The following is a 13,387-nucleotide window of genomic DNA, read 5'->3' as shown; positions in this document are numbered from 1 at the left end:
CGGGCAGACGGACAGACGGACAGACGGACGGACAGACATCCGGATTTCAAATCTACTCGTCATCCTGATCATTTATGTATATATAACCCCATATCTAACTCTTATATTTCTTGGTGACACAAACAACCGTTATGTGAACAAAACTATGATACTCTGTGCAACAGGTTGCGAGAGTATAAAAATCAAGCTATCACAGAAATCATATACATATGTATGAATTAATAATTGTATCAAAAATTTGCTACCTCCCCCGTGCATGGCGTATGAGTAACCACTTCTTTTATACTCTCGCAACATGTTGCATATACATGTTGCAATGGAAAAGTGAAATTTGGTACAGCTCCTCTAGTTTCAATATACGCATCTAATTAGTACATACGTAAATCGAAAAGCAATTGATTGCACACACCTCCAGTTCTGTCCTAAAATTATCACTTCAAGCTGTAGGCGTCGAATTGCAATAAAGGCAGGATATGAAGAAAGCAGAGTCCATTCGAAATACGCAAATGAATGCACTATAAATACTTTGACATTCGGTACAAAGGTGCTCATATGTACTTACGCACTCAATTCAGAGCCATGAATGCAACGGATATTACTTTGTACGCCCACGAAACTCACCTTAACCGCAGGACGAATGCACATATGACAAGTAATTGCGAATATGCAAAGCATTTAACATTCGCTGCCCACGCGATTTCTGCGTTAACGAGTACACACAAATGCGGACAATCAAGTAAGCAGATACATATGTACAAGGTACGACTGTAAGGTGTTCTCGTCAAAAGCAAATCAATCTACGCACAACTTTACATTTTGCGGTTTTGCTTGTCTGTTAGCCGACTAAAATTGCCACATCAATTTGCCACCTTTTATTTATATACCGGCGAATATTGTCGCATATGTAGAGCTTGTGTAAACCCAATTTTGCTTCTGCTTACGTCCGTGCAATGTTAATGTGTGCCTAAATTTCGCCTCTACTTCGTGTCTTCACTGCCACACTCTCTCTCGCTACCATGTCGAGTTCACAGCGCGCTCTGCATTTATGACGATATTCATGAAAAAGACACATGAGCGTACAGAAAGGCGATGACAGTGCACACACGCCGACATGTTTCGCTTCGCCGGACCAGTTTTTAATTAAATTTAAATTCACTTTATGCCCTGAAAGCTGCGAAACGCAACACATAATTGTATCATAAATACACATACTCAGTCACTATTTGAATTTCATAAAATGTAATCAATTTTAGTATTTTGTCGCAACGGTCTTTTGATTGTCTAGCGCTTGCAGTCTTTTTGGCATTGATTCAATCAGATTTTTACAGACATTACATATACATATATACCATATGTATATATGAAGCCGATGCCGATGCCGATTAATCGGGCAGTTTGCTAATAACAACAAGAATTTCTATAAGAGTGACATTATGAAATTATCTTCAAAATCTCAACAAGTTGTTGAACAAAACTGTGTATATTTGAAATAAATCGGATCATTCTCAATAATGTACTAATAAATGTAATACAAAAACAAGTAAGGAAAGGCTAAGTTCGGGTGCAACCGAACATTTTATACTCCCGCAATTTATTGAAGAAACTTACAAACATACAAAATTTACCCATAAATTCGCCATAAAGTTTAATAGAATAACGAAAATCGTAATATATATGAGGTAATCCTTTCATTTTCACCGGCAGGGTACACTATATCCAAGACTATACGCTCACTTAATTTCTCACATATTAACCAATACATATATGCGGAATAAAGCCCACCGTATTTTTGAAAAACCTATAATTAGGTATATGGGAGCTAGGAGTTGTTATGACCCGATTTTAATAATTTTTTAACCGAACACTATTAGAAGAAAACAATTTCCTCTGAATTACATTAAATTATCTGAGAGATTTACCCAAATTTTCGGTTAAAATTTACCCTTACGCCCTGAGTTCAACATGTTCGATATCTGGGGCCTTGAAAACTTATAGTCCGTTTTCGACAATTTTTTTTTTTTTGTGTAAAGTTTTATTTCGCTATCATCATTGGTTCCTTATGTATACATGATAAAGTGAAGGAATAAGATGGAATTCAAAATTGAGTTATAAGGAAAGTAGTCGTGGTTGTGAACCGATTTCGCCCAATTTTTATCCGTGTTATCAGGGTGTAAAGAAAATATTATATTCCGAATTTCATTGAAATCTGTCGAGTAGTTACTGAGATATGGTTTTTGACCCATAATTGGGCGATGCCACGCCCATTTTTCATTTTGTAAAAAAATCTGAATGCAACTTTCTTCTACTATTATTTCTGTGAAATTTAGTGTTTCTGTAGTTTTTCGTTAGTGAGTTAACCCACTTTAAGTAATTTTCAACCTAACGTTTGTATGTGAGGTGGGTGTGGTTATTATCCGATTTCAACTATTTTCATGGTGTGTGGTGGGGTACGTAAGAGAACCGACTGCAGAAAGTTTGGTTTATATAGCTTTATTGGTTTGCGAGATATATACAAATAACCTATTTGGGGGCGAGGTCACGCCCACTTCCCCAAAAAAATTACATCTAAATATGACCCTTCATAGTGCGATCCTTCATACCAAATTTATTTCCATAACTTTATTTATGGCTTAGTTATGGCACTTTATGTGTTTTCGGTTTTTGCCATTTTGTGGGCGTGGCAGTGGTTCGATTTTGCTCATTTTCGAAAGCAACCTTCCTATGGTGTCAAGAAATAAGTGTTCCAAGTTTCATCAAGATATCTGAATTTTTACTCAAGTTACAGCTTGCACAGACGGACCGACGGACAGACATCCAGATTTCAAATCTACTCGTCACCCTGATCACTTTGGTATATATGACTCTATATCTAACTCGTCTAGTTTTAGGTGTTACAAACAACCGTTATGTGAACAAAACTATTATACTCTCGTAGCAACTTTGTTGCGAGAGTATAATAATGAAGTTCTTTATACTAGACTTAATATTATCATCGTGAGAAATGATTGGTTCAGGCAAATATGAATCAAACTGTGTTTTATAAGGTGAATGGAAGGATTGATATTTTAGGCTTTTAAGAAATCAAGAAATTAAAAAATAGAAAATAATTTAAGTGTATTTCAAAAGAAGTAGAAAGAATCGGCCAAATATGGCCGATGCCGATGCTGAATTTTGTGGCCGATGCCAAGGCCGATTAATTGGTCGGACTCCACTAATGATGATGAAACAAATCGAATTCCGATTGAAAATTGGGATAACCTAATAAAGCTTAGCACATACATGTATACATACATACTATATTCCTTTGACGCTCTGAAGAGGTTGGTATGGGCTAAATCGAAACATTGCCACGCTCGCAAAATGCCGTTAAGTGAGAAGCTATAAACTATCATAAATAAAGGCGGTACAGAAGGCCTGCACATAAGTTGGTATAAAAAAATATACATTGAACATGGCATCTTTCGGTTCAAATCCCATATGTCCGGCTTTCAGTGTAGGCGACTGTATATATGTAAATACAAGTACACATACATATGTACATATGCGTAATATACATAACAAAAGCTAATTAATTTGCCTTTTATCTCGTTATCTTAAAGCAGCGTGTCAATTTAATTGGAAATTTCACTGATTTGACAATGCTTTCAATTGCGGCTGATTATCTTACGACCTCAACCATACTAATTTAGAACTAAATACGCTTAACAACGGTGTTTTTTATGATATGTGGTTTTCAAGAAGAATTAAAACGCATTTAACTTAATATTATGGCCAAGAATTTAGTTATATTATAAAGATAAAGGTTTGCCATTATGTTCTAAAAATAATTTCGGGCAAGTGGACGCCGTGGCTGGCTCGAATGAATTCCTGCCAAGAGGACCAAATTTTCGACCACTTGTTGCACATTTCGACCACATTTTAATGTTGTTGGTCAACCAGCAAATATTTCACCAATTCAAGCTTCACGTATAACGGTATTCTGCGAAATTAGATATTAGAATGTGATGTGAAATGTGAAAATATTGAGAAAACAATAATAAATTACATATTTTCATTCGGTGTCGAAGAATAGACAGGGATATATGTATGTATGTATGTATTATATTCTGCAATGTATAATGCTTGAATTATGAGTGTGATAAAAATAGCACTAACGACATGTTTTCACCTTATTTTTCTATCATAATTGCAACGAGTTAAAGTAGCAACATAAAATCCGCTTAGACAAATACCCACACAATATGTCTGCTTATCAACACCCGCACAGATGCACGTATGTACAGTGTACACATCGAGTGATTCGCGATTCTGCAATGAAACTACACAGATGCGTTGCACTGACACTTATGCGCTAATATATTGTATACAATCAGCTACTAAGAACAATTAATCCGCTTATGCATAAGCATGTGCAAGCATCATTTTATATAAGTGGATGTCTATATTTGAACTGCTTATACATACATACATATATACGTAGGCGGAGTTCATGCATTTCTTGAGAGATTGCACGCTTCTGGTTGAATTCCTCTATTCAAAGTGAGGCGTGTAGGTGTCCTTACGAGGCATAAGTGTGTGTGCACCGGCAAGTGTATCGCATTTCAATTATATCTCTATGCACTTCCATCGATTTGTATTTCATTGTTTTCATTTATGTATGTACATATAAGTGTGACATTTCAATTCATGTAATGTATGAGAAGGATGTGATTGAGCGTGTATTGATAACTTTGTAGTTAAGTGTGATTTGCTCAAATCATTGAATTACATGTAGGTGTTTGCTACACAGCTTTGTAGGGAAACCCATTAACTGTAATTAAAGGCTTTAAGACTATCATTCAATTAACTGATTTTTTGCGCCTTAAGGGGTTATATACAGTTAGACGGCCGAAAAAAAGTGAATTTTCCAGAATTTTTTCTAAGAAAACTTTTTAATTTATTGAACCAAAAATTTATACACATATTATGGTATCTTTTAACTGTATTTTAAGACGTAGTACTAGTAAAAATATTTATTTGAAAAAGAAACTACAGCTGATCTCCAGGAGCTCCCTATATCTCGGAACTGGATCATCCGAAATTAAAAAACCAAACAGATTTCGTTAAAATAATGTTAAATCTAGTAATTAATCGAAGGAATAAGCAAAATAAAATTTTTTGACAAAATGGCGGTTTCTAAAAAAAAAATCGATTTTTCACCGAAATTTCGGCCTTAAATTGTTTATAAAAAAAAAAAAATATTTATCGGAGAGAAAAAATCTTCGATTTATTACTAAAAAATATATTTAAGAAGGTCGTGTTAAAATTTGAGACTAATCGGTCTAGCCGTTTTCGAGTAATGTTGGTCACCGACTTTGAAAACATCATTTTGAGAAAAACGCGTTTAAAGTTTGGACCTTGCACTCTGAAACGCCTTTTCAAATTTTTCATTTGCTTGTAACTTTGAAAATATTCACCGGAACGATATGAAATTTTCTGTGTGTATTCTTAAATATATGTATGTACATTAAGAAAATGAAATAAAAAAAATCGATTTTTTGAAAATTCTAACTGTATATAACCCCTTAAATAATTACTGTCAGCATGATAACGATTATTACGCAATAAACTCATTTCCCGACATTATTTGCTAATTTATTGCATAAAGGGAAAATAATAAATAAAATTCGTTTCGTATATACTGGCCACGTCTCAAATATGTGAATTATTATAATAGTTATTCAAATGAAAGTGAAATTATCGAGAAACAATTTACAATAATATTTGTGGAATAGCAATTAAAATATTTCCAATTTTTGACATAATATTAAAATAGGATTCAAACAATTTTTCATTGAATTTATGTACAATATTTGATATTTGATGCTTTGTGCATTCTAATGATTTAATAAATACAGCTAGTAATTTGCATGGGTTAGGTTTAATTAAAATGACTCAAGCTTAATTTGGCCTCAAGCTTTTCAGCAAAGCTCGTCATATACACATGTACAAACATTCAAAATAATGCAGAATTCAATTTCATTTACCAATTATCCTAGAAATACACACTCGCGCATAATTCCCGTTAAATACGACCGCATACATTTATACCACGTACAACTCACATTTATCGGTAATTTGAAACTCAACGTAATTGAAAGCTATTGCTGTTGCAGTCATACCCGTTATTATGCGCTCGCCCATTCACTCATGTATTTCTCTTGAATATGAATTTTGCTGTCGATTTGCTAACAGTGATATTATGTTGCTGCTTTTATTGTTATTAGCATTGTCCATGGTATTTGGGCAATTCTCTTATCAATTAATTAATGCCAATGCAGCTATGTAGTTTACAGTTATTATCAGCGATATAACGATACCTATCAAAAATATTGGTAATGGGGTAACTTTTTACCTTGTCTTTATAAGCTGCACAAAATGTAAGATTTTTTTTTTGAAAATTACAAAATAAAATAATGAAAAAATGAATTTACATCAGTCTTCTCTGCTCCACTACTTTCTCTTATTGCACTACACTTTTCCAAGCGCTTCTTTGCCTATCTATCTATCTATGTTCTCAATTCGCTATCGCTATCTAGGGTCTTAATTGGTAACTCTAAACTATATTCACAACATATAGCCTTGCCGCTTGTGGAGAGCATGCCCCATACAAGTGAAGTGATAAAAGCGCAAACGACAAAAAGAAACTATTAAAACTTGATCCACTTTATTTTCGAAACTATGTCAGTTTCCGGTAATTTACGCGCACATCCGTTGGCGCAGCAAGGACCAAGTGACATGTCTTGAGTACGCAGTAGGACGCACAGACATTCAAATAATAAATATACATACATACATATAGATGTGTATAGAAGTGTATGCAACCACTTTGCACAGTGGTTCCGCCCATAGGCCAAAAATCAAAAAATCCGTCACACGATTTTATATCAAAATGTATACAGATGTGCTCTAAATTGTCCAAACTTCCTATTTGCAAACCGGGTTTTCCTAAAAATCTAACGGTACTTTCTAAAAATAGAGTTAAATGCATGAGCACCTGTATTTTTTTAAAGCACACCAGAAATTGTTTAAAAAATTTCGCAGAAACAACGAAATTCAATTTGTTCTGGTAATTGTCCAGGTTAGCGAATTAAGATTATTTTTAGTGGATTTTGAAGTTAAAGGTATTTATTTTAACTTGTGAAATTAATTTAGACTAACGTGATTTGTATTTTTTGTGAAATTAGTGTTTTCTATCACCTATTTTTTTGTATCTTTTTTGTGCGTCTTCAATGTGTTTACATAAAGATTTATTTGCGTTCCCCCACGATCCCCCGTTAGATTTATTTTATATTGTGTTTACCAGAGTCATAAGGTAATAAAAGTGTTAAATAATAATGCCCTATGAATTCACTATTTTTACGTTCAAACTCATTATCACTGGGCTAAGAAAGCTTGGAAAGCAGGATAAATCGACGTTATTTCAATCTGTGTACGGTTTACTAGAGCATATATAATATGTTTGTTTTCTAATTACAATGGCTGTTGATTGACAGTGAAAAAACAGAAAAACCGTTAACTTCGGCTATACCGAAGCTAATATACCCTTCACAGGTGCATTTCTTTTAGTAACTCTGTGTTTAAGCAAATCGAAAGACGTAAGAAAAAGTAATTAGGAAAAAAATAAAACATTTTACTAATTCCTGGGGTTTTTTTCTAGAAACATTAAGGTTATATAGTTAACCGATCTGAACAATTTCTTCGGAGATTATGTTATTACCTTAAGCAGTAATCCATTTCAAATTTCGTGAAGATACCACGTCAAATGCGAAAATTTTCCATACAAGCCATTGATTCGGATCCTTCGGTTTGTATGGCAGCTATATAGTGAGCTATAGTGAACCGATCTGAACAATTTTTTCGGACATTAAATTATTTCTATGAATAATAACTCACACCAACTTTCGTTCAGTTTGTATGACAGCTATATGATATAGTGGTCCGATATCGGCAGTTCAGACAAATGAGCAGCTTCTTGAAGAGAAAATAACATCTGAAAACATCTGCAAAATTTCAAAACAATATCTTAAAAACTGAAGGACTAGTTCGTATATATACAGACAGACGGACATGGCTAAATCGACTCAGTTCAACATACTGATCATTTATATACATACTTTATAGGGTCTCCAACTACGACCATGAGAAGTATTTTTGCTCATCATTGCCATTTAATGGCAATTACTGTTCTACGTGAGCTATAGGACTTAGTAGTCCGATGGGCCCAATTTTTTTACTAAATATTGAAAATATTTTTCTAGATTTTTGATGAAAATAGCGATTTGGTGGTCATAGCGATATCTCAACGGGAAGTAATTATGACCGCGCCTTCATACAAGCCGAACCATTGTGCTTTGGAGTTGAGAAAGGCACAAAGTTTGCCTGGTTATTTGCACCTGGTATTTTGCACTGACTATGATTTACCCGATTGCTAGCATGAATATACTCCTAAGCACTTCATTAGTTTATATACGACTCGTACACATATATGACAAAATATATGTTTCATGGATTCTTTCACAGCGATTTAACTAAATAAATTTTAAGAAAACGTTTTTACGAACTTGAATTTAAACATAAATATTCTATCTATTATAATATTTTTTTATATTATTTTGTCCATTATTAATTATTTGATACTCACAAAAATTTATAAAAATAACCAGCTATTACACATATCTATTTCAGTTCTATTAGTAATATAAATGGCATCCTTTTTCACTTTTTTGTTGCCTTTGTAGAGCTTAAAAGAAACGATTTCTACTAATTGCAGTTCAAATTAACAATACAACACACACACACCCTTTTGTCAAACCTTTTTAATTTGATGTTCAAATGAAACTTTCCAAAATTGGGGAAATATTTTTTTGTGAAAGTGGTGAACCAAAATTTCACAACTCAGACATACAATTTCAAATCTAAAATTTCTCATGTACCAAATTTCATTTTCACTTTTCAGTTACACCTTTAGAGGTTGAAAAAAACAAACGATTTCAACTAATCCAGCTAATCAAATCATTGAAATATTATTAAAGAGACGTTATTAAATATTTTAATATTTTCTCAATTATTAATTTTTTCGAAGGAATTTAATTGTATAATTTGAGCATGTATACCGTAATACATTCAGATTATATTAGCAAAAACCGAATCGCACATTTATCATAAGCTAAATTATATTCTCACTACTCTTTTGCTTAATAATTTGGGTTTGAAAACTTCTTCCCAAGTATTTTAACAGTTACTACAACTGAACTTTTGTGATAGTTCAAGGACTTGGACAGTACTTTTTTCACGTCTCAATCACTTTGAAATTTTAGTTTATTAATATATTATGTAGAAGCCTCTCATTTAATAAAAAAAAAATCTAATAATTTTTAGAGTTAATTTTCAGAAAAAATGTATTACATCTGTTCGAGTTTTCATCGGCTATCGACTTCACTTGGTATTTTACAATTTTGCGCTTCAATCTCGGTAACTTTCTCCCTCCTATAGCTTCAGAGGCAATGGAATGTACTTTTTGGTGCATTCCACTTTTATACGGTTCAAGCCAACAACACAATATGTGTTAAACTGAGCGAGTAAAGGACACGTATTGAAGTTGAAAACTTCGGCCTTTGGTTGGCGCGCACAGAACTAGACAATGAATTCACGTGGAGTTTTGTAGCTGGAGTAATGGAGGTGGAGGAACGCATTTTTTTTTTGCATGTTTATAAAAACTATGACGAGAGCTATTTGCTGTAAGGCAATATCTAAAATAGCACAAATGATTTTTCCAACCGATTAAGAATATTTGCATATGTACTTTACTGTTCATATACGATAATATATTTGAAACTACTCAAACGGATGCCAGCCTCTCTCAAAAAAATATCCGAAAAAATCTTTCTTAAGCCAATCTAGCTTGATACGTACGAAAATAAAGCGGTTATCACATTTGTATTTTATATTTCAATTCTAACATTTTTCTTCATTTATTAGATGCGTGTATATAGAAGTTGAAAACCAAAAATGAGTTCAACTAGTTTTGGTTTAAATGAATATACACCTCTTTAGTTTGACATTATATTCAAATATACACAAATTGAACGGAATGTATTTTTGTAAGCGAGTCGGTAAAGAAACGCAGCTCAGACACAGAATTGCATTTCAATTTCACCGTATTGATACTTTATAAACTTTTTTCAAAGTAAATAAAAAATGGTTTCAACTTATGGAACTCAGTTGAAATTAAGAATATAACACACACAGCCTTTCTCTTTCATTTTTATGCGCCTTCGTGGAGGCTAACAGTAGCGATATCAACTAATACCAGCTGAAATTAAGAATATACAACACACTCTTTACCCATACTTATTTATTTAGACAAATTGACAAGAAGTGAGTTAGTAAAAGATTGACAACTCAAATACACACACATTTATTTGCCTTTCTACAGGCTGAAAAAAACGATTTCACCTATTTTCGGTACCAATCTAGTCAAATTATTGAAATTTTATTAAGGAGACAATTGAAATTTTTGATATTTTTCAATAATTTGTAGAGGACAAAAAATTAGACTGAACACACATGCACACATTCACACTTTCCGATGATAATACAATAATCGAACCGCATACAAATGCGTACAAACCATAACCTAATTGTATTCACATTTTTTGCTTAATAATTGTGGGTTTTAAAACTTCTTCACAAGTATTTTAACAGTTACTACAACTGACAGATTTCACAGTGTTTTTTTTTCTGCAATTCTCAATCACTTTGAAATCTTAATATTTCATACCATTAAGCTTTATATTAAACCCTTTCATTTTATAAAAAAAATAATAATAATTTATTACAGTTAAGATTTTAAAAATATTTATAAAATTTAATGTACTTGAATACGAGTCAGAAACACTGCTATCCACTTCACTTGTTACTTTCCAATTTAGCGCTGCCATATCCGTAACTCTGCTTCCTGCTGCCGCAGGAGCAATGCAGTGAACTCTTTGGTGCATCCACTTATATACGATGCAAGCCCATGAATGCAACACTTAACAGCGCCAACACACCACGCGTATTCAAGTCGAAAGTTGCTGTAAATTATTTACCAGCCATGGTTACACTTCAACAACTCAACCAAACTTCGGCGCTTGTGTGGCGCGCACAAAAGTAGGCAACAAACCGAAAGAGAGGCTACAATTGTACAAGTAATAAGGTGTGTGCGTGTGAACCAAAATTATGACGACAACAATTTGGCAAAAACAACAAGACTACTGTAATACTAACAGCAATAACACAACCGTTTAGCATATTCTCCACTTGTACTTCGCCACATACACTCCCGTACACATAACACTCATAGGCATAACATGCTCTCCTAGCTGGTGGACATAAAACGGCATTGTTGTTATTGTGTTTTACAAATCGCACACGCGTATTCGTGTTAATTCGGCGTGCTGAATATACCTCATAAGGAAACACACACGCTTGCACAGAGAGCAAGTACGAGAGCGCGCGTAAGAGAAAGAGCGTCAAAAATATATGCAAACTGAGGCGAGGCAAATGGCCTAGTACCAAGTACAGCAAGAGAAAATATACCTAAATTCAAAATCCATAAGTAGCGGCAGCTATTGGCAATATGCTGAAGAAATCTTCATTGAGGGTGAATGGTAGCAACAGCAACGCGTCAGCACAGGAGAATGAAGCAGCATAAATTGAAGAAGAAGTATACTTTGGTAGACACTACACATCCGTTTCCATATTTCACAGCATATCCTCTTTTGTAACCAATTTAGGTGTATTTCTTTTTTTTTCTTTTCAAACTTTTTCACAGGCTTATATAAATGCTTATATTCAAATTTTGGTTAAACGAAACTAGCTTTTTTCAGTTGTTAAACGTAGAAACTTTTAATTATTATGGTACCTTGTCGAGTTATCTGTAAAAAGTATGTTTTCGTTTTATGAGCGATGCTTCTGTAGCTTAAAGACTGGCAGTGCCTACTTCTAGTATGTATTTAGTTTCGCAGACGTTTGTGCGTTTGTACGCGTTTTCAGGCCAATATGCGTTAACTTGCGTACGCTTTCATTTGTTAGTTAAATTCAAATATTGCTAGTAATCATTTTTCACCACTTACTCGTTATTGTTAAATTTGAAAATTATTTAACCGTTTTCAAATGATTTATTGTTGTAGCCACTAGTACACTAGTATAGAAACGCCTTTTTCACGCTTTCTCCATGCGCCCCAATTCGCAATTTGTGTGATATGTGTGAGCCTGCCCTTTTCGCTGAATTCTCGTATCCCTAACTCATTTTCTTTTCACTGTATAGACAGATTTTACTTCTATAATTTGCATGTTTCCATTGCAGTAATATCGCTTAATAATTTTTTTAATTCACATACATATGTACTACTTTTTTTTCTAATCTTTCACTAGCTGCTCACAAATGTCGTATGGATTTATCTATATCTGTTTTTTTTCTTTCTTTTTTTCTTGCTACTTATCACTGTAACGCGTTTTGTTTAACCGTTAAGTATCCGTACACGACAACTGTCTCCACCTGACTGAGAAAATCGATGACATAGTCAGATTTCTCAGTCGTTCAACACACACGAAGCATAGAAATATGGTGGATTTTGTGACACATTTACAGGCTGTGCGTGTATGTGTGCAAATGGGGAGTTGGGCAAGTGCATACGCTTTTGTGTGTTTGTTTAACGGTAGTTGGGTGGCGGCTGCTGCCAGTGCTTAGCATAAATGCCGCACAGCATCCCTTGTGTGAGAGTGTGTTTACATTTGCAATGGTGAACTCTCTTTCGTGCGCTCTCAACGCTCTCTTTTCTTTAATTATGTTGCTTTGTGAAAAATACTATGCTCTTTATTTGGAAGATGTTCTTTGTTATTTGTAACGGACATTTTTTTAAATTTCTTCTTTACTTAATAGATTGGAAAAATATGCATATGTAAGTGTTAGGTCAAACAACATTTCGCGCTACATATTACGTATACGCCCGGTCGTTCAAGTAAAATTTGAAAGATTTTAAGCTTATATTTAGTCATATGGCAACATACATTGACCTAAATAATTAGGACACACAAAACTCTGCACACAACTGTTGATAGATATAAATCACATATCTTCTTACTGGCGTAGATGCCGATTATGCGCTTATTGAGTTAACAACAGCGCGCCATTCGGTTTTTTCTTTTCGCCGCTTGGCGCCAATTGGTGATTCCAGATGCAACCAGGTCCTTCTCCTCCTGGTTTTTCCAACGAATTGAAGACCTTTCTCTTTCTCTGCTTCTCCCAGCGGGAACTGAATCAAACATTTCCTAATCTGCTGGACTTTCGTCCATTGGGACA

At 34.0% G+C, this 13,387-nt stretch overlaps 1 protein-coding gene across 27 annotated transcripts in view; it reads right to left on the bottom strand.

Annotated features, from left to right (window-relative positions):
* The window catches only part of LOC105214133 (glutamate-gated chloride channel), a 74,735-nt gene that overhangs the window by 56,577 nt on the left and 4,771 nt on the right, over positions 1 to 13,387 (bottom strand). For 14 of the 27 annotated variants that reach the window (XM_054227820.1, XM_054227848.1, XM_054227878.1 and 11 more), the window contains exon 1: positions 12,159 to 12,602. The exons of 1 other annotated variant lie outside the window; for it this stretch is intronic. The gene's annotated coding sequence lies outside the window, so the exon portion shown is untranslated. 12 more of the 27 variants (XM_054227882.1, XM_054227839.1, XM_054227828.1 and 9 more) reach the window with 4 other exon arrangements.

The sequence above is a fragment of the Zeugodacus cucurbitae genome, chromosome 2 (assembly GCF_028554725.1).
Source record: "Zeugodacus cucurbitae isolate PBARC_wt_2022May chromosome 2, idZeuCucr1.2, whole genome shotgun sequence".
NCBI lineage: Eukaryota > Metazoa > Arthropoda > Insecta > Diptera > Tephritidae > Zeugodacus > Zeugodacus cucurbitae.
The sequence above is the reverse complement of the archived record's forward strand: the minus strand, read 5'-3'. Positions and strand labels throughout refer to the sequence as shown.